Below are 26,951 nucleotides of genomic sequence, written 5' to 3' on the forward strand. Positions count from 1 at the left end.
GTGAGGAGACAGATTCTTGCCAGAGCCCTGGGGCCACCTGGTACGCCACCTGGTAGGAGCGACCTGTCAGGTAGGATGCAATCAAGCGTGGGCCACGCCGGAGATGCCCAACTCGGAGAGGGTGGAGAGGAGGATCTGATGGTTCACATTATCGAAAGCAGCCGATAGGTCTAGAAGGATGAGAGCAGAGGAGAGAGAGTTAGCTTTAGCAGTGCGGAGCGCCTCCGCGATACAGAGAAGAGCAGTCTCAGTTGAATGACTAGTCTTGAAACCTGACTGATTTGGATCAAGAAGGTCATTCTGAGAGAGATAGCGGGAGAGCTGGCCAAGGACGGCACGTTCAAGAGTTTTGGAGAGAAAAGAAAGAAGGGATACTGGTCTGTAGTTGTTGACATCGGAGGGATCGAGTGTAGGTTTTTTCAGAAGGGGTGCAACTCTCGCTCTCTTGAAGACGGAAGGGACGTAGCCAGCGGTCAGGGATGAGTTGATGAGCGAGGTGAGGTAAGGGAGAAGGTCTCCGGAAATGGTCTGGAGAAGAGAGGAGGGGATAGGGTCAAGCGGGCAGGTTGTTGGGCGGCCGGCCGTCACAAGACGCGAGATTTCATCTGGAGAGAGAGGGAGAAAGAGGTCAGAGCACAGGGTAGGGCAGTGTGAGCAGAACCAGCGGTGTCGTTTGACTTAGCAAATGAGGATCGGATGTCGTCGACCTTCTTTTCAAAATGGTTGACGAAGTCATCTGCAGAGAGGGAGGAGGGGGAGGGGAGGAGGATTCAGGAGGGAGGAGAAGGTGGCAAAGAGCTTCCTAGGGTTAGAGGCAGATGCTTGGAATTTAGAGTGGTAGAAAGTGGCTTTAGCAGCAGAGACAGAGGAGGAAAATGTAGAGAGGAGGGAGTGAAAGGATGCCAGGTCCGCAGGGAGGCGAGTTTTCCTCCATTTCCGCTCGGCTGCCCGGAGCCCTGTTCTGTGAGCTCGCAATGAGTCGTCGAGCCACGGAGCGGGAGGGAGAACCGAGCCGGCCTGGAGGATAGGGGACATAGAGAGTCAAAGGATGCAGAAAGGGAGGAGAGGAGGGTTGAGGAGGCAGAATCAGGAGATAGGTTGGAGAAGGTTTGAGCAGAGGGAAGAGATGATAGGATGGAAGAGGAGAGAGTAGCGGGGGAGAGAGAGCGAAGGTTGGGACGGCGCGATACCATCCAGTAGGGGCAGTGTGGGAAGTGTTGGATGAGAGCGATAGGGAAAAGGATACAAGGTAGTGGTCAGAGACTTGGAGGGAGTTGCAATGAGGTTAGTGGAAGAACAGCATCTAGTAAAGATGAGGTCGAGCGTATTGCCTGCCTTGTGAGTAGGGGGAAGGTGAGAGGGTGAGGTCAAAAGAGGAGAGGAGTGGAAAGAAGGAGGCAGAGAGGAATGAGTCAAAGGTAGACGTGGGGAGGTTAAAGTCGCCCAGAACTGTGAGAGGTGAGCCGTCCTCAGGAAAGGAGCTTATCAAGGCATCAAGGTCATTGATGAACTCTCCGAGGGAACCTGGAGGGCGATAAATGATAAGGATGTTAAGCTTGAAAGGGCTGGTAACTGTGACAGCATGGACTATTTGCATTGCCCCCCCCCCCTTCCCCCTCTTTTACACCGCTGCTACTCTCTGTTGTTATCATCTATGCATAGTCACTTTAATAACTCTACCAACATGTACATATTACCCCAACTAACCGGTGCCCCCATCACTTTGACTCTGTACCGGTTCCCCCCTGTATATAGTCTCGCTATTGGCATTTTACTGCTGCTTTGTAATTACTTGTTACTTTTATTTCTTATTCTTATCCGTATTTCTTTCAACTGCATTGTTGATTAGGAGCTCGTGAGTACGCATTTCACTGTAAGGTCTACTACACCTGTTGTATTCGGCGCATGTGATATATCAAATTTGATATGACTTGATTTGATTACTTCATGAAGCTGGTTGAGACAATGCCAAGAGTGTGCAAAGCTCTTCATCCGAGCAAAGGGTGGCTACTTTGAAGAATCTCAAATCTCAAATCTATTTTTATTTGTTTAACACTTTTTTGTTTACTACATGATTCCATATGTAGTATTTCATAGTTGTGATGTCTTCACTCTTATTCTGCAATGTAGATAATAGTAAGAATAACCTGGAATGAGTAGGTTTGTCCAATCTTTTGACTGGTACTGTATGTAAATGAGATATTTCAGTTTTGTATTTTTAATATATTTGCAAAAATGTTTAAAAACTCATTTTGATTTGTCATTAGAAAAAAACGATTTAATACATTTTAGAATAAGGCTGTAACGTAACAAAATGTGGAAAAGTAAAGGGGTCTGAATACTTTCCGAATGCACTTTATTCCGAAAGCACTAGCTTGTTGAAAGTTTGATCTCGTTTCTTCTTCAAAATATTACTATGAACAACTTATCATATGGGGCTTTGACGTGTATTAATGGATTGGCCTCTTTTTTTCCATTTTTGCATAAACTGAAATACCCAAAATCTGACTGCCTGCAGCTCAGGCACTGAAGCAAGGATATGCATATTCGTGGTACTATTTGAAAGGAAACACTTTTGAATTTCGTGGAAATGTGAAAGGAATGTTGGAGAAAATAACACAATAGATCTGGTAAAAGATAATACAAAGAAAAAAAGAACCATTTTGAATCTTTGAAATGCAAGAGAAAGGCCATAATGTATTATGCCAGCCCAGGTGCAATTTAGATTTTGGCCACTAGATGGCAGCAGTGTATGTGCAAAGTTTTAGACTGATCAAATCAAATCAAAATCAAATAACATTGTTATTCTGTAGCTCAGTTGGTAGAGCATGGCGCTTGTAACGCCAGGGTAGTGGGTTCGATTCCCGGGACCACCAATCGTAGAATGTATGCACACATGACTGTAAGTCGCTTTGGATAAAAGCGTCTGCTAAATGGCATATATTATTATTATTATTACTTGCACATTCATCTTCTGCACATCAATCACTCTAGTGTCTAATTGGTATATTGTAATTACTTCGCCCCCATGGCCTATTTATTGCCTTACATCACTTTTCTTACATCATTTACACACACTGTATATAGATTTTCTTCAACTGTATTATTAACTGTACGTTTTGTTTATTCCATGTGTAACCCTGTGTTGTTGTATTGTGTCAAACTGCTTTGCTTTATTCTTGGCTAGGTCGCAGTTGTAAATGAGAACTTGTTCTCAACTTGCCTACCTGGCTAAATAATAAATTAAATTAAAAGGAATTAATAAGAAAATGCACATAAAAATATATGGATGAGCGATGGCCGAACGGCATAGCTAAGATGCAGTAGATGGTATAGAGTACAGTATCTACATATGAGATGAGTAATGTAGGATATGTAAACATTATATTTAAGTGCCATTGTTGAAAGTGGCTAGTGATACATTTATTACATCCAATTTTTTATTATTAAAGTGGCTAGAGATGAGTCAGTATGTTGGCAGCACCCACTCAATGTTAGTGATGGCTGTTTAACAGTTTGATGGCCTTGAGATAGAAGCTGTTTTCACTCTCTCGGTCCCCACTTTGATGCACCTGTACTGACCTCGCCTTCTGGATGATAGCGGGGTGAACAGGCAGTGGCTCGGGTGGTTGTTGTCCTCGAGGATCTTTATGGCCTTTCTGTGACATCGGGTGGTGTAGGTGTCCTGGAGGGTAGTAGTTTGCCCCCGGTGATGCGTTGTGCAGACCTCACTACCCTCTGGAGAGCCTTACGGTTGTGGGCGGAGCAGTTGCCATACCAGGCAGGGTTTTACAGCCCGACAGGATGCTCTCGATTGTGCATATGTAAAAGTTTGAGTGTTTTTGGTGGCCAGCCGAATTTCTTCAGCCTCCTGAGGTTGAAGAGGCACTGATACGCCTTCTTCATCAGGTTGTCTGTGTGGGTGGACCATTTCAGTTTGTCCATGATGTGTACGCTGAGGAACTTAAAACTTTCCACCTTCTCCACTACTGTCCCGTTGATGTGGATAGGGGTCTGCTCCCTCTGCTGTTTCCTGAAGTCCACGGTCATCTCCTTTGTATTGTTGATATTGAGTGTGAGGTTAGCTTCCTGACACCTCAGGGCCCTCACCTCCTCCCTGTATGCCGTCTTGTTGTTAGTGATCAAGCTTACCACTGTAGTGTCGTCTGCAAACTGGATGATTGAGTTGGAGGCGTGCATGGCCACACAGTCATGGGTGAACAGGAGGTACAGGAGAGGGCTGAGAACACACCCTTGTGGGGCCCCAGTGTTGAGGATCAGCGGTGTGGAGATGTTGTTTCCTACCCTCAGCACCTGGGGGCGTCCCTTCAGGAAGTCCAGGACCCAGTTGCACAGGGCGGGGTCGAGATCCAGGGTCGAGCTTAATGAAGAGTTTGGAGGGTACTATGGTGTTAAATGTAGAGCTGTTGTCAATTAACAGCATTCTTACATTGGTATTCCTCTTGTCCAGATGGGTTAAGGAAGTGTGCAGTGTGATCCAAGGACCCACTGCATTTTTGTTCAAAATGTTGTATCAAGACTGCCCAAATGTGCCTAATTTGTTTATTAATAACTTTTCATCTTCAAAACTGTGCACTCTCGTCAAACAGTAACATGGTATTATTTCACTGTAATAGCTACTGTAAATTGGACAGTGGAGTTGGATTATTATGAATTCAAGCTTTCTGCCAATATCAGATATGTCCATGAATTGGGAATTTTTCTTGTTACTTACAACCTCATGCTAATCGCATTAGCCTACATTAGCTCAACCGTCCCGCAGGGGACCCACCAATCCTGAAGAAGTTTTAACAGTTAAGTGCACTTACTCATTTCAATATATCTTTGAATGCACATCAAAGGCCTCACATCAGCTCAGATCTGAAACAGCTGGAGTACTGTGTGTGTGTGTGCGTGCGTGTGTGTGTGTGTGTGTGTGTGTGTGTGTGTGTGTGTGTGTGTGTGTGTGTGTGTGTGTGTGTGTGTGTGTGTGTGTGTGTGTGTGTGTGTGTGTGTGTGTGTGTGTGTGTGTGTATTTGTGTGTGTGTCTGTATTTGTGTTTGTGTCTGAATCGGTTTGTCTTTGTGAATACTACGGGTCTTTGTGAATACTAAGGTCTACTTCAGAATAAATCTCCATATTCGCTTGTGACACACTGAATGGGCTTTATATTCCAACTGTATGTTCTCCTGATGTGGGTGTTTTTCTTCTTAAATGCAATACAAGTCATCTTGGTCTCCTTGCATAGTGAAAATGTTCCAAAAAATATGAATCCTAAAAGTGAAGATTTCAAAAATTATAGAAAGAAACCTGTTATCTGATCATATTCACCATCAGAGCCATGACTCTATTATTTTCAATATTTGTTACATACACTTTGGTCAAGACTTTATTTACATTACAACATTTTTGTTTGGTTATTTGATATTATTCAACATTATTATATTTACCAGCTTAATTATTAAATGCTGGAACTTCTTAAAACGTTATGTACAACAGACCTTGTATTGGTGATTATTCCAGTTCTCTCTCTCTCTCTCTCTCTCTCTCTCTCTCTCTCTCTCTCTCTCGGCGAGTGTGATGAAGCCAATCTGTTGAATAATGAAAATAGCTATGCCTCTGTCTCCCAAGAGATTGTGTGTCGGCATTTTGTGTCTTAAACACTGCCACTACCACACGATTGAAATCCCCCACTTTGATCTGCCATCTAGAGGACCTAGACACTGCAGAGGGAAGGAAGGGAGGAAATCATAGTGTGTGTGTTCGTGTGTGTGTGTGTGTGTGTGTGTGTGTGTGTGTGTGTGTGTGTGTGTGTGTGTGTGTGTGTGTGTGTGTGTGTGTGTGTGTGTGTGTGTGTGTGTGTGTGTGTGTGTGTGTGTGTGTGTGTGTGTGTGTGTGGAATGCCAGAGTAAGGTTAATTTGTAGGTTAGTCCGAGTGCTGATTTTCTTAATTATAAGAATTATATTTATAAGTTTCCTTTTTATATTTTTTGATTACCGTACTAGAAGTACGTTGTGTTGTGTGTATCTGATTCATGTCAATGCAAGGCTACAGTATATATACACTGCTCACAAAAATAAAGGCAACACTAAAATAACACATCCTAGATATGAATGAATGAAATATTCTTATTAAATACTTTTTTCTTTACATAGTTGAATGTGCTGACAACAAAATCACACAAAAATGATCAATGGAAATCAAATTTATCAACCCATGGAGGTCTGGATTTGGAGTCATACTCAAAATTAAAGTAGAAAACCACACTACAGGCTGATCCAACTTTGATGTAATGTCCTTAAAACAAGTCAAAATGAGGATCAGTAGTGTGTTTGGCCTCCACGTGCCTGTATGACCTCCCTACAACGCCTGGGCATGCTCCTGATGAGGTGGTGGATGGTCTCCTGAGGGATCTCCTCCCAGACTTGGACTAAAGCATCCGCCAACTCCTGGACAGTCTGTGGTGCAATGTGGCGTTGGTGGATGGAGCGAGACATGATGTCCCAGATGTGCTCAATTGGAATCAGGTCTGGGGAACGGGCGGGCCAGTCCATAGCATCAATGCCTTCCTCTTGCAGGAACTGCTGACACACTCCAGCTACATGAGATCTAGCATTGTCTTGCATTAGGAGGAACCCAAGGCCAACCGCACCAGCATATGGTCTCACAAGGGGTCTGAGGATCTCATGTCCGTACCTAATGGCAGTCAGGCTACCTCTGGCGAGCACATGGAGGGCTGTGCGGCCCCCCAAATAAGTGCCACCCCACACCATGACTGACCCACCGCCAAACCGGTCATGCTGGAGGATGTTGCAGGCAGCAGAACATTCTCCACGGCATCTCCAGACTCTGTCACGTCTGTCACGTGTGCTCAGTGTGAACCTGCTTTCATCTGTGAAGAGCACAGGGCGCCAGTGGCGAATTTGCCAATCTTGGTGTTCTATGGCAAATGCCAAACGTCCTGCACGGTGTTGGGCTGTAAGCCCTGCTCTTCCTTGCACAAATGCGGAGGTAGCGGTCCTGCTGCTGGGTTGTTTCCCTCCTACGGCCTCCTCCACGTCTCTTGATGTACTGGCCTGTCTCCTGGTAGCGCCTCCATGTTCTGGACACTACGCTGACAGACACAGCAAACCTTCTTTCCACGGCTCGCATTGATGTTCCATCCTGGATGAGCTGCACTACCTGAGCCACTTGTGTGGGTTGAGACTCCGTCTCATGCTACCACTCGAGTGAAAGCACCGCCAGCATTCAAAAGTGACCAAAACATCAGCCAGGAAGCATAGGAACTGAGAAGTGGTCTATGGTCACCACCTGCAGAACCACTCCTTTATTGGGGGTGTCTTGCTAATTGCCTATAATTTCCACCTGTTGTCTATTCCATTTGCACAACAGCATGTGAAATTTATTGTCAATCAGTGTTGCTTCCTAAGTGAACAGTTTGATTTCACAGAAGTGTGATTGACTTGGAGTTACATTGTGTCGTTTAAGTGTTCCCTTTATTTTTTTGAACAGTGTATATAGTGGTAATCAGATGGGATTTAACGACCATTCCAACATGTTGTGAAAATTATATTTCCATCCCTTTGTCTCGTCTTTGTCTTTTTACTGGCTGCCATCATACGCTGTTCTCCCTTTCCTCAGTTCCATTTTGGGTGTGTGGTCAATGACTCCGATCTCATCTCTTCCCCTAATTTTCTCTTTGATGAACAAATAGAAGCCCTAGTATCCTTTTTAAAATGTTGATCATTCTTATAAAGCATGTTCAGGCAATTAATGCATACATTAAGTAATGGCAAACCAGGAATAAATAAAACAATTATGATGAGCAATGAAGATGCAAAGAAAGAAAGAAAGAAGGAGTGAGAGAACAGAGGGAAGGAAAGAGAAAAGAGAAAGCATTTCAAGCTCCCTCACTTCCTTCCAGGTGTCTTTGCCTGCATGATTTCATCTGTGAACCATAATCAACTTCCTTAATGAAATACGTAATTAACATATTATAATTGTACTACGGATGGTTTTGACAGAAATCATTTTCCATATCTAATACTATGCTAATTTTATCTGTTTCCCGCTCGCCAACATGACCTTTTGTGATTAAGTTTCATGGCGGATTCCTTCAGTGTGTTTCCGTGCAAAGTGTGTGTGTGTGTGTGTGTGGATTGATTAAGCCACTGTGAAGGCTCAGCCTGTGCTAGGACTTGGCTGTCACAGTTTTAACATCCAGAATGCAGACACAGATGGTGAGAAAAGGTATATGGCAGAAGTGCGAGGAAACTTGAGGAGATCTGCCAAACTGAGAAACAGAGATATAGTGGCTTGCGAAAGTATTCACCCCCTTGGCATTTTTCCTATTTTTTTGCCTTACAACCTGGAATTAAAATATATTTTTTTTTGGGGGGTTGTAACACTTGATTTACACAACACGCCTACACTTTGAAGATGCAAAATATGTTTTATTGTGAATCAAACAAGAATTAAGACAAAAAAACGAAAACTTGAGAGTGCACAACTATTCACCCCCTGCCACCTTTTGCAGCAAACACAGCTGCAAGTCTGCCTATTCTTCAAGGCAAAACTGCTCCAGCTCCTTCACGTTGGATGGGTTCCGCTGGTGTACAGCAATCTTTAAGTCATTCCACAAATGCTCAATTGGATTCAGGTCTGGGCTTTGACTAGGCCATTCCAAGACATTTAAATGTTTCCCCTTAAACCACTTGAGTGTTGCTTTAGCAGTATGCTTAGAGTCATTGTCCTGCTGGAAGGTGAACCTCCATCCCAGTCTCCAATCTCTGGAAGACTGAAACAGGTATCCCTCAAGAATTTCACTGTATTTAGCACCATCCATCATTACCTCAATTCTGACCAGTTTCACAGTCCCTTCCGATGAAAAAGATCCCCACAGCATAATGCTGCCACCACCATGCTTCACAGTGGGGATGGTGTTCTCGGGGGGAAGCGAGGTGTTGGGTTTGCACCAGACATAGCATTTTCCTTAACGGCCAAAAAGCTCAATTTTAGTCTCATCTGACCACAGTACCTTCTCACACATGCCCTTTGGCAAACACCGAACATGTTTGCTTATTTTTGTCTTTAAGCAATGGCTTTTTTTCTGGCCACTCTTCCATAAAGCCCAGCTCTGTGGAGTGTACTGCTTAAGTGGTCCTATGGACAGATGCTCCAATCTCAGCTGTGGAGCTTTGCTGCTCCTTCGGGGTTTTCTTTGGTCTCTTTGTTGCCTCTCATTACATGAAATCCAAATAAAAACCCATTTAAATTACAGGTTGTAATGCAACAAAATAGGAACAACGCCAAGGGGGATGAATACTTTTGCAAGGCACTGTAAGTGAAGGAACTGTTTTATCAATATAAAACCAACTGAGAGGCAGTTATGGTTTGTCAAATACTGCCAGAATAACATTTCCACAGACCATGGGCAAACAGTCCACTACTTTTGTCCCGCTCATTTCTGTCAAAAGCCAACATTTAGCATTCAAAGTAGCTATAGGCCCAATAGAGATACAGGAAATGAGCAAATTATTTTCTCCCCTAATAGGACCACAGGTATACTGAAGAACTGGATACCATTATGCTGCCTCTGCACAGTCTACTCACCCAATCATGATGAGTACATGGGAGACTTCTTGCATCTAAATCTGTTTTGTTTGTACACATAGTGACAACGTTTTACTGACTGTTTTTGGTCAATAATAGCCCTGAGGAGCCAACATGGATGGCTTTGAGTCATGTCACGTCATCCCAAGGCTAAGTGTATCACAATGCATTTCAGTTAAAACAGGGATATATCATATTATGTGACAGAGTTCCACCCCTACAGTAACACACTCCTCTTCGTGTACTTAGGAAAGGTCAAGTAGAAAGGAATGCAGGAAGGGGGAATATACAGGAAGTGAAGAGGAAGTAATCTGGGTAGCAGCCTATAGTGCGGGGGGATATTTGATGAGTGACAGATTTGATGCCAGCAAGTAATGAGAGAAAGTGTCCCAGATTGGCTCTCATTGTTTATCTGTGTGACGGCTTCAGTGCCCCAAGGTGTGCCAACAAAACTCTGCCACTTTTCACCTCCGATCAACAGCATATCCCTCTGCCTTTCAGTGTGGCACAACCCATATGGGGTGATGGAACTTGACATGTCTGTGTTATGCTGGCATGTCACTTGTTGTTTATCGCACGTAAAGCGCTCATTAGTTTGGTCGAAGTCTGTGTTTGTATACTTGGGAGTGTTTTAAAGCAACGCAAATGGACAGACAACAATGCGCCTTTTAAATGCATTTTCCCAGGACGTTCGCTGAGATCGCTCAAGCCTGCTCTATACTGTGGCTTGGATTGAGTCCCAACCTAAATACATTTGAATGTTCGACTGTGGTAGCTTACTGGCGATCTCACTGGCCCGTTCACTGGCTAGTATTGTTTGTGTCATAGATGTACAATACGTTGACACATTTCAACTTACTTTAATGGCTACATTTAGGATTGGGGTGAATTCATGTAATGAGGAAGACCATTGAAGGAAATTAAAATTGAATGGAATTGAGAGAGTAACACTAGTTTCATACATTTCGGCGATGAGAGACCTGAAATGGAACTGAAATTCAATTATTTAAATGAACCTACTGATTGTAACTTTTAAAAAATGTAAATATTAAAATGTGTCACACACATACCGTGCCTTCAGAAATAATTCACATCCCTTGACCTTTTCCATATTTTGTTTTGTTACAGCCTGAATTTCAAATTGATTCAATTGAAATGTAATATCACTGGCCTTCACACAGTACCCCATAATGTTAAAGTGGAATTATGTTTTTAGACATTTTTACAAATTCATTAAAAATGAAAAGCTGAAATGTCTTGAGTCAATGAGTATTCAACCCCTTTGTTAAGGCAAGTTTAAATAAGTTCAGGAGTAAAAACGTGCCACATAATAAGTTACACGGACTCACTCTGTGTGCAGTAATAGTGTTGAACATGATTTTTGAATGTCTACCTCATCTCTGTACCCCACACATACAAATTATCTGTAAGGTCCCTCAGTCGAGCAGTGAATTTCAAATACAGATTCAACCACGGAAACTAGGGAGGTAGATAGGTTAAAAAAAGAAGACATTGAATATCCCCTTGAGCATGGTGAAGTTATTAATTACACTTCAGGTGGTGTATCAATACACCCAGTCATTAGAGAGATACAGGCATCCTTCCTAACTAAGTTGATGGAGAGGAAGGAAACCGCTTAGGGATTTCACCATGAGGCCAATGGTGGCTATAAAACAATTACATAGTTTTATGGCTGTGATAGGAGAAAACTGAGGATGGGTCAACAAAATAGTAGTTACTCTTCCATACTAACCTACAGTAAATGACAATGAATAGAAGGAAGCCTGTACAGAATAAAAATATATTCCCAAACATGCATCCTGTTTTGCAATAAGGCTCTAAATAATTAGCTTTTTAGGATAAAAATGTATGGAATAGAGCTAAGCACAGGTAAAATCCTAGAGGAAAACCTGGTTCTGTGTGCTTTCCAACAGACACTGTGAGACAAATCCACCTTTCAGCAGGACAACCTAAAACACATGGCCAAATATACACTGGAGTTGCTTACCAAGACATTGCATAGTTCCTGAGTGGCCTAGTTACAGTTCTGTCTTAAATCTGCTTGAAAATGTATGGCAATACTTCAAAATGTCTGTTGAGCAATGATCAACAACCAACTTGACAGATCTTGAATAGTCTTCATAAGAATCATGTGCAAATATTGTACAATCCAGGAGAGGAAAGCTCTTAGAGACTTACCCAGGACTCACAGCTGTAATCGCTGCCAAAGGTGACTGGAACATGTATTGACTCAGGGTTGTGAATACTTACAGTATGTAAGTGACATAATTCATTTTCAAAAAATAAAACAAAAAATCTGAAAACATGTTTTACCCTTTGTCATTATGGGACCTTGTGTGTAGATGGTGAATAAAAATAAATTTGATACATTCTGAAATCAGGCTGTAACAACAAAATGTGGAATAAATCAAGGGGTATGAATCCTTTTGAAGGCACTGTAAAATGACTGCTGGTCCTGCCTTCTGTATGGCATAGCAGTTGGATTGACGGGCGTTGTCATACGCCACATCAACTGCCAACATGCTGAGCGACTGCACTAACAATGACTTCTTTTCCCAGGAGACCCTTCCCCACCATAATGGCGATTTAACGAGTTGTCAATACAATTATAGAATCCGTTCGGGGTTCTGAGGCTGTCCCACACAACCCGAGGCAAAAACATGAATAAAAAAATGGATTCTGAACTATGATTAGGCTTTACAGTAGGACACACTAGCACAATACTGGAAACCACTTTCCTAGATGTTTTCCTATCTAGTTTACATCCTCCTCTCCTGTCGCCTATCTATCTGGAAGGTATTGGCCTGGTTTTAATCATGAAATAACCTGTTGCTGCTCTCCAGTGTCCTCCAGTGATTCAATGGAAACAAATTGAGGCATCAGTGCTTTTTGTGCTTGGGGAGTTGTACTTTGGCCAGGCTACTTGCACCAGACAAAAGTTTCCAAAGAAAATGAGACTATTTGACTTATTAATTTAATTTGAGGTTTGGCCCTAACTGGTATTCATACCCGGGTAATGCTTTTCGAAAGTCAAGCATCTATAGATCGACTATCGAAAGTGTTGCCAAAATTCAAGTAACCACCGTAGAGATGTTGATAAAGCCAAGATATCCACAAGCACCACAGCTTTATTTGGAACACACAGACATTTGTTTATATAAACCAACCACATTAGACACACAGATACGGCACAGATTACATTGATGTGATCATGCGAAATAACATAATGCTGCGTATCAAAAGGGAATGTTAGTTGAATGCTGCAGTAAGCTATTAGCATGCCTCAAGCACTGCCACAAATCATGAGTAAGGCACAGTTTGGGTTACAGTAGACTAAGGCAAGAGAGGGTTGGGTATATCATCCATTTGAAATACAATATTCTACCTTCACACAGAGGTTCTATAGTAAGTAGAAGTTGCCCCTGATCACTGATACGAGGTCAGATGTTTTTTCATTCACATATTGGTGATGCGGTATGTTAATCTGATCCTAGATCTGTGGTTTAAAGGAACATGTATGTAAACCTCCGACAGTTGAAGTCGGAGGTTTACATACACCTTAGCCAAATATATTTAAACTCAGTTTTTCACAATTCCTGACATTTAATCAGAGTAAAAATCCCCTGTCTTAGGTCAGTTAGGATCACCACTTTACTTTAAGAATGTGAAATGTCAGAAAAATAGTGGAGATAATTATTTATTTCAGCTTTAATTTCTTTCATCACATTCACAGTGGGTCAGAAGTTTACATACACTCAATTAGTATTTGGTAGCATTGTCTTTAAATCGTTTAACTTGGGTCACACGTTTCGGGTAGCAAGCTTTCCACAAGCTTTCCACAATAAGTTGGGTGAATTATGGCCAATTCCTCCTGACAGAGCTGGTGTAACTGAGTCACTTTTCGCATCAAAGTACGTTCATCTCTAGGAGACAGAACGCGTCTACTTCCTGAGTGGTATGACAGCTGCTTGGTCCCATGGCGTTTATACTTGCATACTATTGTTTGTATAGATGAGCGTGGTACCTTCAGGTGTTTGGAATTTGCTCCCAAGGATGAACCAGACTTGTGGAGGTCTACAATTTTTTTCTGAGGTTTCTTTTGATTTTCCCATGATGTCAAGCAAAGAGGCACTGAGTATGAAGGTAGGCCTTGAAGTACATTCAGAAGTGCATCTCCAATTGACTCAATTGATGTCAATCAGAAGCTTCTAAAGACATCTGGAATTTTCCAAACTGTCTAAAGGCACAGTCAACTTAGTGTATGTAAACTTCTGACCCACTGGAACTGTGATACAGTGAATTATAAGTGAAATATTCTGTCTGTAAGCAATTGTTGGAAAAATGTATTGTGTCATGCACAAAGTAAATGTCCTAACCGACTTCCCAAAACTATAGTTTGTTAACAAGACATTTGTGGAGTGGTTGGAAAACAAATTTTAATGACTCCAACCTAAGTGTATGTAAACTTCTGACTTCAACTGTATTTCTTGTTATTGTATATTAACTACATAAACTAGTGGTTAATGCTATTGCTATGGCTAGTGGCTAACGCGACAGTACTAGGGTCAAAAGTCATATCCATCTCCATCTGCCAATCACAGAAAGCCAAACCCCCAATCTGATATCTGCGGTCTCCATCCCTCATTACCGATTCCACAACACAAAATGAGCCTGATGTGCAGGATAAACATCTAAAATGGTTTCTAGCCCTCAGGCTAACAGAATGATGAGCGCTATCAAATATCAGACACTCCTGCCTAGGCATGAGGACCCATATCTGTCATGCAGCTTTCATCACTAGGCAACAAAGTGTGCGCTTCTTTCTATACCCCTTCATCCACCCACCCCCGACGGACATCTACAAACAAACAGGGATGTGAGCACTGACAAGGCCGATGAAGATGTTGGAAAATGGTGGTTATTTTGAGGAAAATAACATTTTGTTCGAAATCTTGCTCTGTTGTTTGTTGGTGATAAGTAATGCAGTACTTTTAATATGGGATATGTCTTGGTGGTAATGAGGAGACAAGGGTAGTATTTGAATGACTGTGGCAGTTCAGTTGAATCAGAACACGCTGACATTTCATGACAGATCATGCAGCGATAAATTGGGGACCATTCTCCGAAAGGTTCTCAAACATTTGCTAAAAAGCCCCTGCATCCGTTTGCTTCTTGACTGAGTAGTGAGCTCTCTGTTATATCTAGAACCGCTGAAGACGCTTCCAGACCCACACGGCAAATTCTTCAACACTGTAGCCCTCATCTCTCCTCTCTTCTCACCTTCTCTGTCCTGTCCTCCACTCTATCCTTTTCCCCTTTGTCCCCCTCCTTTATCTCCCTCTGTTCTTCCTTCCCTCCACCTCACTCCTTATTTTCTGTCTTTCTTACCTGTTCCTTTAGGTCCTCCTCTCCTCTCTTCTCCTTTCCTCTCCTCCTCTACTTTCCTCTCCTCCTCTCCTTTCCTCTCCTCCTCTCCTCTCCTCTCTTCTCCTTTCCTCTCCTCCTCTCCTTTCCTCTCCTCCTCTCCTTTCCTCTCCTCTCTTCTCCTTTCCTCTCTTTTTCTTCCTTTCCTCTGGCAACTTCCCTTTCTACACTTCACTATTTCTGCCTGTCCCTTCTCTCAACTATACACCTCTCTTTCGTCTCTTTATCTCATTGCAGTCGTTGAAGCAGCGCTCGACATTCACCACCTGGCTATTTCCTCGCTAGACTCTAATAGGAAGGCGAGGATGCCTATCGATTAAACAAGCTTTTTGCTCTGCCCCTCCCCCTCCAGAAACATAAGCAGATGGATGCTAGATGCTTCAAATCAGTCCCTATTGGCCATTTCCTCCCTGGTTGCTATGTTACGGCTGACAGACAGAACGTGTCAATCTTGTTGATGGGGAGGGGTCTCTTACTCGACCGCCTGACGCCAACAGCTCTAGTTGGTGTTAGCTTTGAATTGACCTGTAAACCTTGTATACTGCAAGTCTGGTCAAGAGAGATCAAGGTGAACCATCATTGGATGTCTAAGAAGAACACTGGTATAAAAGAAGAGAGGAGGGACAAATAAATTAGAACGAGATGGTTGGAGAGGAGGAAAACAATATGATGAAGAGATGACCATAGAAAGCGAAGAGTATTATAGAAATAATTCGATTTAGAAATAGTTTAAGTTTATTGGAATACTCCGGACATTTCTAAGCTTTACGATTGAAATACATGGGTCATTACAAGGGAATAGAATCAGAATAACAACGCAGACTAACACATAAGAGAGATGAAAGAGAGAGAGAGAGAGAGAGAGAGAGAGAGAGAGAGAGAGAGAGAGAGAGAGAGAGAGATTGGCCCAGGCGCTAGTGAGTGGAAGGGTTTATTATTCTCCCCAGCACTCAATCAAACATTGGCCCCGTCACCGCGAACAGAGAGTCATGCTAGAGAATCATCCTGGGGCTTTTCTCTCTCTGTCTCTTTCTCCCTCTCTCTCTCTTTCCCCTCCAGTGTATATGATTGGTATCCATCTGTCAGCTGTCAGTGCCAGCGAGCGCTATAGAGAGCTGTCACTTCTTGTCAGCCGATGTTTGTGAGGCCTTTTTGCAGCTGCTGTGTTACACATCCCCTGTACTGACTGAAGGCCAGCACAGGGCCCAGAGGAGAGAGAGAGAGAGAAAGAAAGAGGGAGGGAAAGGGAACGAGGGAGGGAGGAAGGAGGGAGAGAGAGAAAAAAAGAAAAGGAGAGAGGATAGAGAAAGGGAGGAATAAAGAATGAGGGAGAGCAAAAGTGGTGGAGAGCGAGAGGGCAGGCCATCTTGAGCAGATGAAAGAGCAAGTGAGTGAGAGAGAGATGGAGTAGAAATAGGGAGAATGAGAAAGAGTGGTGAGACTGTGTGGGGGTAGATGAGTCAGAGAATTGCAGGCACTTCACTGGCACTGCTTCAGAGTGTGGTTTGGGCATAGAAAGACAGACAAAGAGAGATAGATAGAGAGAGTCAGGGGAGTCAGAGAGAGAGAAAGATTATTAGAGAGAAGGAGGACAGAGATGTGACTGCCAGTGGCAAAGAGAGGAGGGCAAGCAGCAGCAGATGGCACAGGGAGCCAATCAGATAACAGGAAGACCTGTGTGTGTGTGTGTGTGTGTGTGTGTGTGTGTGTGTGTGTGTGTGTGTGTGTGTGTGTGTGTGTGTGTGTGTGTGTGTGTGTGTGTGTGTGTGTGTGTGTGTGTGTGTGTGTGTGTGTGTGTGTGTGTGTGTGTGTGTGTGTGTGTGTGTGTGTGTGTGTGTAAGCTGTTTACCCAACACTCGTGCCCCGTTTCTCACAAGAGCTGCACTCAAGTACAACACAGCTGAGAGGCAAAGTGCCAAAACCAAATGTGGCTCTTGGAAGCAGAAGACCCTCTGCTTCCAATCCCTCTTTCTCATCCAAAGCATCTACTGCATAGTAATGTTCACTTAATTTGTCCTCTTAACACAAACACTCTGTTGAGGTGCTTTAACTCTCAGAGAGTGAAACTTCTCACCCTACTGTATGCCAGTTTTACACTACTAAGCTAAGTCAAGCTGTTCTGGCCTGGTTATGCATCCATCATAATAGGGAAATGGGTAACACTTTATTTGGATAGTCCATCTGTAGATGCTCTACAGACAATCTACTGACTATCAGTAACATTTCAACTAACTATAAACTAACCCCAACCCTAGCTCTAACCCTAACATGAACTATTACCCAAACCTTTGTTCTAAACCTAACCCTAACCGCAACTTTAGTAAGCAGTTGCTAATCAACAAATAGTTTGTTGATAGAAAATACGGACTATCCAAATAAAGTGTGACCGGAAGATGTTACCAGAACAGTACGGATCAGGTGGGCAAAATAGTGTGAGAGGGTATCTGATAGGCACAATCCTAACCCAGCTAATAATTCTAGGGAGAGAGAACAGTTTGTCATGTGACCCGTGATGCTTTCCTGATGTTTGAGTGTCCAGTTTTCCATAAGTTACGGGAAAATGCTATGTACAGTATGTTGAAGAAAAAAAACCAAAGAACCTATATTTAGCAGGTTTTTGCTTTAGATTTAGGAGAACATTCTCTTAATGTCAAACAGAACTTACCAAGAACATGGTTGCCATGTTCTCAGAATATACAATATTAACGTTCTAGACACGTTGCAAGAAGATTCACGTGTCCAGTTTTCTGAAGGGTAGGAGAATAGTCACAGCAAACATATAGAAAACACGGTTGCTATGTTCTCAGAACATATTAATGTTCCAGACACATTTTATTGGACGTTGCAAAAACATTACCGTGTCCAAGAACATTTAAAACATAGGAAATTCTGTCGTTGTCCCCTGGAGGTTTTGTCTAGTTCCTGGCTTTGTTCCAAGGACGTCCCATAGCCCTTTCCTGAAGTCAAATGACTTCTGGCTTTGTGGGTGGAATGTTACTAATATTCTTCATAATATCATAATTAATAAACATATTTGTTGAAGCGTTGATAATCTGGTGTTATATTTCAGTCTTCTGTGATATATATCAAGTGCAATATTGGGATGCAAACTCAAAGTTGATGACATATCAACTCTTTATCTGCCCTGGTCTAGGTGTCTTCTTTTTTGTAAGCCCATAACCATGTGTGTGAGGTGTACACTTTGGTTTCAAAGTAGATTTGTTTAAGACTACCAAGAAACACCCCGTGTGACCCTGATTTAGCCCACTGCAGTAAAAGGTTAAGGAATTTGATGCCCTGATGGTTCCCAAGAAAATGGTGTTTAATGACATCATCTCTTGTTACTGTGCAGAGCCCATCAAGACCCTGATCCATTTACAGTATGTTGGCAAGGTTAGGGACACCCACACAGCTGTTTCAACATCAATACTGGACTTACATTGTGCATGTGCATTTATACAGGAATTATTATCATGTTATAACCTGGGATTTCAACTCATGACCTCTTGGTCCACAGCATTCCGAGCTTCCTGCTACGCCACCATGTCTGTGTCGATGTTGGATTTTGTCTGTATTGCTACGCTTTGCACCTCAAAGTATATCTCAGCTCTGTTAAAAGTACACTCAAGAACAACTATTATATTTCTCATAGTGATTCAGGAGTAACATTAAAACAGAGTAATATGCTCCACCAACATTAGACAATTATGCAGAAAACCCTCAAGTTGCTGAAATAAGTAAATACAAAATAAAAGATGAGAGAATAGTCAGATTGACTGATAACTAATACAGACATGACACAGACAATGCCAACATCATGATGTCAGTATGTTGAGTCATTATGTTGGCAGCAGCCTTGATGGCCTTGAGATAGAAGCTGTTTTCAGTCTCTCGGTCCCCGCTTTCATGCACCTGTACTGACCTCGCCTTCTGGATGATAGTGGTGTGTGTGAACAGGCAGTTGCTCGGGTGGTGGTTGTCCTGGAGGACCTTTTTGGCCTTCCTGTGACATCGGGTGGTGTAGGTGTCATGGAGGGCAGGTAGTTTGCCTCCTGTGATGTGTTGTGCAGACCTCACCACCCTCTGGTGAGCCTTTATGGTTGTGGGTGGAGCAGTTGCCGTACCAGGTGGTGATACAGCCCGACAGGATGCTCTTGATTGTGCATCTGTAAAGGTTTGTGAGTGTTTTTGGTGACAAGCCAAATTTCTTCAGCCTCCTGAGGTTTAACTGGCGCTGTTGCGCCTTCTTCACCACGCTGTCTGTGTGGGTGGACCATTTCAGTTTGTCCGTGATGTGTACTCCGAGGAACTTAAAACTTTCCACCTTCTCCACTACTGTCCCGTTGATGTGGAAAGGGGGTGCTGCCTCTGCTGTTTCCTGAAGTCCACGATCATCTCCTTTATTTTCTTGACGTTGAGTGTGAGGTTATTTTCCTGACACAACACTCTGAGGGCTTCACCTCCTCCCTGTAGACCATCTCATTGTTGTTGGTGATCAAGCCTACCACTGTAGTGTCGTCTGCAAACTTGATGATTGAGTTGGAGGCGTGCATGGCCACACAGTCATGGGTGAACAGGGAGTAGAGGAGAGGGCTGAGAACGCACCCTTGTGGGGCCCCAGTGTTGAGGATCAGAGGGGGGGAGATGTTGTTTCCTACCCTCACCACCTGGGGGCGTTCCATCAGAAAGTCCAGGACCCAGTTGCACAAGGCGGGGTCGAGATCAAGGGTAGGCCCAAGGTAGGGTGGAGGTGATATGATCCTTGACTAGTTTCTCAAAGCAATTCATGATGACGGAATTGAGTGCTACGGGGCGATAGTCATTTAGCTCAGTTACCTTAGCTTTCTTGGGAACAGAAACAATGGTGGCCCTCTTGAAGCATGTAGGAACAGCAGACTGGGATAGGGATTGATTGAATATGTCGGTGAACACACTAGCCAGCTGGTCTGTGCATGCTCTGAGGATGCGGCTAGGGATGCCGTTTGGGTTGGCAGGCTTGCAAGGGTTAACACGTTTAAATGTTTGCTGTACTGTATGTCTGTAAAGTAAAAACATAAAAAGTAGGATATATACCCGAATGTAGTAGTATTTTATTTATTTTTGTATTGTTTTATTGAATCTTTATTTAACTAGGCAAGTAGGTGATGATGACATAGCCACTATACTATTATGATCTTGCTTCACAGTAAGTTGAAATCAAATCTGATATTGACAAGATCAGAGTGTTCTGTAACGTCTCTCGTGGGTTGAAGAAGGAGACGAAGGTGCAGCGTGGTAGGCGTTCATGATTTTTAATAAACTGAACACTGCAACAAAAGAACAAAGTAGAAAAAACGAAAGCGCACAGTTCTGTCAGGCAACAAAACAGCTAAACAGAAAATAACTCCCCACAAAACCCAAACGGAAAATCGAAAGTTACATATGATCCCCAATCAGAGACAATAAATAGACAGCTGCCTCTGATTGGTATCCACACTAGGCAAAAACAACAAAGAAATAGAAAACATAGATTCTCCCACCCGAGTCACACACTGACCTAACCAAACATAGAGAATAAATAAGGATCTCTAAGGTCAGTGCGTGACAGTACCCCCCCCCCAAAGGTGCGGACTCCGGCCGCAAACCTGAACCTATAGGGGAGGGTCCGGGTGGGCATCTACTCTAGGTGGGGGCACCAGTGCGGGACGCAGACCCCGCCCGCTTTAGGCTCCTCCCACTTTGGTGGCGCCTCCGGTGCAGGGATCGTCGACGGGACCTCCAGACCATAGATCATTGCCTGAGGCTCTGGACTGCAGACCACTTTAGGCTCTGGGCCATGGATCATCACTGGAGGCTTCGTGCCATGGATCATCACTGGAGGCTTCGGGCCATGGATCATGACTGGAGGCTTCAGGCTATGGATCATCACTGGAGGCTTAGTGCCATGGATTGTCACTGGAGGCTTAGTGCCATGGATTGTCACTGGAGGCTTCGTACGTGGAGCCGGAACAGTTCTCACCAGACTGAGGAGACGTACTAGAAGCCTGGTGCGTGGAGCTGCCACAGGGCTTACCAGGCTGGGGAGACATACTGGAGGCCTGGTACGTGGATCCGGAACAGGTCTCACCGGACTGGAGAAATGCACTGGAAGCCTGGTGCGTGGAGCAGGCACCGGATACACTGGGCTTTGGAGGAGCACTGGAGGTCTCAAGCGTAGAGCTGGCACAATCCGTCCTGGCTGGATGGTTACTTTCACCCGGCAAATGCGGGGCGCTAGTACAGGACACACTGGGCTGTGCAGACGCACGGAGACACAGTGTGCAGAGCTGGCGCAGGATATCCAGGGCCGAAGAGGCGCACTGGAGGCCAGGAACGCTGAGCCGTAACCATCCGTCCTGGCTGGATGACCACTCTAGCCCGGCCAATGCGGGGAGCTGGAATATAGCGAACCGGGCCGTGACTGCACACTGGAGACATGGTGCGCATCACCGTATAACACAGTGCCCGACCGGTTACATGCTCCCCACGGTAAGCACGGGGAGTCGCCAATCTCCCCGTGTGCCCTCCCATACATTTTTTGGAGCTGCCTCTCTGGCTTCCGTGCTAGCCGTGACCCTTTGTATAGTTGCTCCCTCCTTGCTGCCTCCGTCTGCTCCCATGGGAGGCGATCCTTCCCAGCCAGGATCTCCTCCCACGTCTAGGATCCTTTACCATTCAGGATGTCCTCCCACGTCCATTCTTCCTGACCACGCTGCTTGATCTTTTTGTGGTGGGGAGTTCTGTAACGGCTCTCGTGGGTTGAAGAAGGAGACCAAGGTGCAGTGTGGTAGGCGTTCATGATTTTTAATAAACTGAACACTGCAACAAAAGAACAAAGTAGAAATAACGAAAGCGCACAGTTCTGTCAGGCAACAAAACAGCTAAACAGAAAATAACAACTTTTATATGATCCCCAATCAGAGACAACGATAGAAGGCTGCCTCTGATTGGGAACCACACTAGGCAAAAACAACAAAGAAATAGAAAACATAGATTCTCCCACCCGAGTCACACCCTGACCTAACCAAACATAGAGAATAAATAAGGATCTCTAACGTCAGGGCGTGACACAGAGAACAAAACAAATTGAATCGAAAATCGAATCAAAGATTATTGATCCCGCACACAGATTGGCAGATGTTATAGCAGATGCAGCGAACTTCTTGTGCTTCTAGCTCCTAAGTTGCAGTAATACAACATCAATACAATACAAAACCAATACGGAAATATTCCAGAAAGTCCTAAACAAGAAAGAAATGCATCCCTAATACAGTAAACATGGAAGTGGGGTCACACTGCTTTAAAAAAATCCATACACTACTGTAATACCGTAATATACTGACACTGTAATACACTGACACTGACACTGTAATACACTGACACTGTAATACACTGACACTGACACTGTAATACACTGACACTAACACTGTAATACACTGACACTGACACTGTAATACACTGACACTGACATTGTAATACACTGACACTGACATTGTAATACACTGACACAGTAATACACTGATACTGACACTGTAATACACTGACACTGAAACTGCATAGAGGTGGATCAGAGAATCACCAACAGCAAGAGCGACATCATTGATGTATACAGAGAAAAGAGTCGGCCTGAGAATTGAACCCTCTGGCACCCCCCATAGAGACTGCCAGAGGTCCGGACAACAGGCCCTCCAAATTTGATATTCTGAACTCTATCTGAGAAGTAGTTGGTGAACCAGGTGAGGCAGTCATTTGAGAAACCAAGGCTGTTGAGTCTGCTGATAAGAATGCGGTGATTGACAGAGTCAAAAGTCTTTGCCAGGTCGATAAAGACAGCTGCACAGTATGCATTGTCTTTTATAGATGGTGGTTATAATGTCGTTTAGGACATTGAGTGTGGCTGAGGTGCACCCATGACCAACTCAGAAACCAGATTGCATAGCGGTGAAGGTACGTTGGGATTCAAAATGGTCGGTGATCTGTTTGTTAACTTGGCTTTCGAAGACTTTAGAAAGGATAGATAAATGTCTGGAACAGTTTGGGTCTAGAGTGTCTCCCCCTTTGAAGAGGGGGATGACCGCGGCAGCTCTCCAATATTTAGGGATCTCAGACGATATGAAAGAGAGGTTGAACAGGCTAGTTATAGGGGTTGCAACAATTGCGGCTAATAATTTTAGAAAGAGAGGGTTCAGATTGTCTAGCCCAGCTGATTTGTAGGGGACCAGATTTTGCAGCTCTTTCAGAACATCAGCTATCTGGATTTGGGTGAAGGAGAAATGGGGGAAGCTTGGTCAAGTTGCTGTGGGGGGTAGCCAGGTGGAAAGCATGGCCAGCTGTAGAAAAATGCTAATCGGAATTCTCGATTATCATAGATTTATCAGTGGTGACAGTGTTTCCTAGCCTCAGTGCAGTGGGTAGCTGGGAGGATGTGCTCTTATTCTCCATGGACTTTACAGTGTCCCAGAACCTTTTGGAGTTTGTACTACAGGATGCACATTTCTGTTTGAAAAAGCTAGCCTTTGCTTTCCTAACTGCCTGTGCATATTGGTTCCTAACTTCCCTGAAAAGTTGAATATCGCGGGGGCTATTCAATGCTAATGCAGTACACCACAGGATATTTTTGTGCTGGTCAAGGGCAGTCAGGTCTGGAGTGAACCAAGTGCTATATCTGTTCTTCGTTCAAACATTTTTGAATGGGGCATGCTTATTTAGGATGGTGAGGAAAGCACTTTAAAAAAATAACTTGGCATCCTCTACTGACAGAATGAGGTCAATATCCTTCCAGGATACCCGGGCCAGGTCGATTAGAAAGGCCTGCCCTCTGAAGTGTTTTAGGGAGCGTTTGACAGTGATGAAAGGTGGTTGTTTGACCACAGACCCATTACGGACGTAGGGAATGAGGCAGTGATCACTGAGATCCTGGTTGAAGACAGCAGAGGTGTATTTAGGGGCAGGTTGGTCAGGATGATATCTATGAGGGTGCCCGTGTTTATGGATTTAGGGTTGTACCTGGTAGGTTCCTTGATAATTTGTGTGAGATTGAGGGCATTTAGTTTAGATTGTAGGACTGCTGGGGTTTTAAGCATATCCTCGTTTAGGTCACCTAACAGTACAAACTCTGAAGATAAATGGGGGGCAATTCATTCACATATGGTGACCAGGGCACAGCTGTGGGCTGAGGGGGGTCAATAACAAGCGGCTACAGTGAGAGAGTTATTTCTGGAAAGGTGGATTTTTAAAAGTAGAAGTTCGAACTGTTTAGGTACAGCCCTGGATAGCATGACAGAACTCTGCAGGCAATCTCTGCAGTAGATTGCAACTCCACCCACTTTGGCAGTTCTATCTTGGCAGAAAATGTTGTAGTTGGGGATAGAAATTACAGATTTTTATTATTTTTTCAGATATTTTTTTTCATAATATTTTGAGAGTTCAAATCCCATGTGTGGACATGTTGAATAATACAGTAAACACTGAACAATGTAATTACATATGTAAATTGAAAACATTGTTCCTAACCTCGCCAACAAACAAAGAGTTGTAAAAGGATCAGTGGTTCACCAATCATGGGCTTGGCAACAGTAACTTGTGTAATGACGAATAGATTTTTTGAGAGAATGTTTTTTTTCAACTGGAAGCCAGTGGAGAGAGCGGAGGAGCGGGGTGACGTGAGAGAACTTGGGAAGGTTGAACACCAGACGGGCTGCGGCGTTCTGGATGAGTTGTAGGGGTTTAATGGCACAGGCAGGGAGCCCAGCCAACAGCGAGTTGCAGTAATCAAGACGGGAGATGACAAGTGCCTGGATTAGGACCTGCGCCGCTTCCTGTGTGAGGCAGGGTCGTACTCTGCGGATGTTGTAGAGCATGAACCTACAGGAACGGGACACCGCCTTGATGTTAGTTGAGAACGACAGGGTGTTGTCCAGGAACACGCCAAGGTTCTTAGCGCTCTGGGAGGAGGACACAATGGAGTTGTCAACCGTGATGGCGAGATCATGGAACGGGCAGTCCTTCCCCGGGAGGAAGAGGAGCTCCGTCTTGCTGAGGTTCAGCTTGAGGTGGTGATCCGTCATCCACACTGATATGTCTGCCAGACATGCAGAGATGCGATTCGCCACCTGGTCATCAGAAGGGGGAAAGGAGAAGATTAATTGTGTGTCGTCTGCATAGCAATGATAGGAGAGACCATGTGAGGTTATGACAGAGCCAAGTGACTTGGTGTATAGCGAGAATAAGAGAGGGCCTAGAACAGAGCCCTGGGGGACACCAGTGGTGAGAGCGCGTGGTGAGGAGACAGATTCTCGCCACGCCACCTGGTAGGAGCGACCTGTCAGGTAGGACGCAATCCAAGCGTGGGCTGCGCCGGAGATGCCCAACTCGGAGAGGGTGGAGAGGAGGATCTGATGGTTCACAGTATCGAAGGCAGCCGATAGGTCTGGAAGGATGAGAGCAGAGGAGAGAGAGTTAGCTTTAGCAGTGCGGAGCGCCTCCGTGATACAGAGAAGAGCAGTCTCAGTTGAATGACTAGTCTTGAAACCTGACTGATTTGGATCAAGAAGGTCATTCTGAGAGAGATAGCGGTAGAGCTGGCCAAGGACGGCACGCTCAAGAGTTTTGGAGAGAAAAGAGAGAAGGGATACTGGTCTGTAGTTGTTGACGTCGGAGGGATCGAGTGTAGGTTTTTTCAGAAGGGGTGCAACTCTCGCTCTCTTGAAGACGGAAGGGACGTAGCCAGCGGTCAGGGATGAGTTGATGAGCGAGGTGGGGTAAGGGGAGAAGGTCTCCGGAAATGGTCTGGAGAAGAGAGGAGGGGATAGGGTCAAGCGGGCAGGTTGTTGGGCGGCCGGCCGTCACAAGACGCAAGATTTCATCTGGAGAGAGAGGGGAGAAAGAGGTCAGAGCATAGGGTAGGGCAGGGTGAGCAGAACCAGCGGTGTCGTTTGACTTAGCAAACGAGGATCGGATGTCGTCGACCTTCTTTTCAAAATGGTTGACGAAGTCATCTGCAGAGAGGGAGGAGGTGGGGGGGGATTCAGGAGGGAGGAGAAGGTGGCAAAGAGCTTCCTAGGGTTAGAGGCAGATGCTTGGAATTTAAAATGGTAGAAAGTGACTTTAGCAGCAGAGACAGAGGAGGAAAATGTAGAAAGGAGGGAGTGAAAGGATGCCAGGTCCGCAGGGAGGCGAGTTTTCCTCCATTTCCGCTCGGCTGCCCGGAGCCCTGTTCTGTGAGCTCGCAATGAGTCGTCGAGCCACGGAGCGGGAGGGGAGGACCGAGCCGGCCTGGAGGATAGGGGACATAGAGAGTCAAAGGATGCAGAAAGGGAGGAGAGGAGGGTTGAGGAGGCAGAATCAGGAGATAGGTTGGAGAAGGTTTGAGCAGAGGGAAGAGATGATAGGATGGAAGAGGAGAGAGTAGCGGGGGAGAGAGAGCGAAGGTTGGGACGGCGCGATACCATCCGAGTAGGGGCAGCGTGGGAAGTGTTGGATGAGAGCGAGAGGGAAAGGGATACAAGGTAGTGGTCGGAGACTTGGAGGGAGTTGCAATGAGGTTAGTGGAAGAACAGCATCTAGTAAAGATGAGGTCAAGCGTATTGCCTGCCTTGTGAGTAGGGGGAAGGTGAGAGGGTGAGGTCAAAAAAGAGGAGAGGAGTGGAAAGAAGGAGGCAGAGAGGAATGAGTCAAAGGTAGACGTGGGGAGGTTAAAGTCGCCCAGAACTGTGAGAGGTGAGCCGTCCTCAGGAAAGGAGCTTATCAAGGCATCAAGCTCATTGATGAACTCTCCAAGGGAACCTGGAGGGCGATAAATGATAAGGATGTTAAGCTTGAAAGGGCTGGTAACTGTGACAGCATGGAATTCAAAGGAGGCGATAGACAGATGGGT

The sequence above is a fragment of the Oncorhynchus keta genome, chromosome 19 (assembly GCF_023373465.1).
Source record: "Oncorhynchus keta strain PuntledgeMale-10-30-2019 chromosome 19, Oket_V2, whole genome shotgun sequence".
NCBI lineage: Eukaryota > Metazoa > Chordata > Actinopteri > Salmoniformes > Salmonidae > Oncorhynchus > Oncorhynchus keta.